Source organism: Physeter macrocephalus, chromosome 15 (assembly GCF_002837175.3).
Source record: "Physeter macrocephalus isolate SW-GA chromosome 15, ASM283717v5, whole genome shotgun sequence".
Classification (NCBI taxonomy): Eukaryota; Metazoa; Chordata; class Mammalia; order Artiodactyla; family Physeteridae; genus Physeter; species Physeter macrocephalus.
The window spans coordinates 11,007,233-11,008,129 of NC_041228.1; positions in this window are offsets into that span (position 1 = coordinate 11,007,233).

The window sequence follows — 897 nt, forward strand, 5'->3', positions numbered from 1 at the left end:
GAAGCCTACCTCAAGAAACAAGAAAAATCTCAAATAAACAATCTAACCTTACACCTAAAGGAACTAGAGAAAGAAGTACAAACAAAACCCAAAGTTAGCAGAAGGAAAGAAATCATAAAGATCAGAGCAGAAATAAATGAAACAGAAACAGAGAAAACCATAGCAAAGATCAATAAAACTAAAAGCTGGTTCTTTGAGAAGATAAACAAAATTGATAAACCATTAGCCAGACTGATCAAGAAAAAGAGGGAGAGGACTCAAATCAGTAAAATTGGAAATGGAAAAGGAGAAGTTACAACAGACATCGCAGAAATGCAAAGCATCCTAAGAGACTACTACAAGCAACTCTAAGCCAATCAAATGGACAACCTGGAAGAAATGGACAAATTCTTAGAAAGGTATAACCTTCTAAGACTGAACCAGGATGAAATAGAAAATGTGAAGAGACCAATCACAAGTCATGAAATTGAAACTGTGATTAAAAATCTTCTAACAAAACAAAATGGCTTCACAGGTGAATTCTGTCAAACATTTAGAGAAGAGCTAACACCCGTCCTTCTGAAACTCCTCCAAAAAATTGCAGAGGAAGGAACACTCCCAAACTCATTCTCTGAGGCCATCACCCTGATACCAAAACCAGACAAGGATTCTACAAAAAAAAATTATAGACCAATATCACTGATGAATATAGATGCAAAAATCCTCAACATAATACTAGCAAGCAGAATCCAAGAACACATTAAAAGGATCATACACCATGATCAAGTGGGATTTATCCCAGGGATGCAAGGATTCTTCAATGTATGCAAATCAATCAATGTGATACACCATAGTAACAAACTGAAGAATAAAAACCATATGATCATCTCAATAGATGCAGAAAAAGCTTTTGACAAA